Genomic DNA, 946 nt, shown 5'->3' on the forward strand with positions numbered 1-946 from the left:
CTTAACTCCTGACAGAGAAACAGAAAAGTGATGCTCGAACAAAAAGGATCATTTTTTTTACCTCCTTCAATTAGTACTCACTGTAACGTGGGAGCTATGAGGGCTGAAAACCCTGAGAATCACAGTGTCAAATAACTTTGGAGCACGGCAACTCGTCTCCATTTATTCAAAGAAATCTCTTCTCTTCTCTCCATACAGGGGAGGAAAAACAAAACAAAAATCTATCAGGCTCAACATGGCTACCACAAGAGTACTGCCCTTTTTTCAAAGTCAAAGCACACAAGATAAACCTCTCTTGCAGGCTGTTATAAAACCCGGTGCTGAGCTTCCAGGACCAGTTTCACCTTTTCAGATCTGTTCCTTTTATTGCCTGGAAGTAATCCATCAGGTGGGTTTCTGAATTTTATGCATTATTGCAGAAATATCACCCACCAGGGGTTTCTGGCTAAATCCAGGCAGGAGAGCGGGTGCTGGATGCAGGACCATGGTTCCACCTCACTGGATGTCTTCCTTCCTCTCTTCCTCTTCCTTCGCACCCGGATCCGACGCTCAGAGCCGGCGCTAGAGGCTCCGGAGTAAATTGAGTACTATATCGCCCGCCAAAGCGCCTTTTTCGGCCGGTCGTTGGTTAATAGCTCCGCGGGGGGACGTCCCAGGAGCTTGCAACCACCTCCAGTTTGTAGAGGAGGACCGCAGCTTTCCAGAGTCATCTCACTTGGATCCGATGGTCAGAGCCCGCGGGAGAAGCAAACAAAGGTTGAAATTTCCTCCCAAAAAAATGCACGTAAAATGCACTAAGTCATGTGTAATTTGCTTATAGCTCCGCGGGGCAACGTCACAGAGACTGCATTCAAGTATCAGCTTATAGGACAACCAGAGCTTTAAAACCCGACCAGCCACTCCGGGATTCTATGCTCCTAGCCTGGGCAGGGGGGCTAAAATCACC

Source organism: Austrofundulus limnaeus, unplaced genomic scaffold (genome assembly GCF_001266775.1).
Source record: "Austrofundulus limnaeus strain Quisiro unplaced genomic scaffold, Austrofundulus_limnaeus-1.0 Scaffold116, whole genome shotgun sequence".
In the NCBI taxonomy this organism is placed as follows: Eukaryota; Metazoa; Chordata; class Actinopteri; order Cyprinodontiformes; family Rivulidae; genus Austrofundulus; species Austrofundulus limnaeus.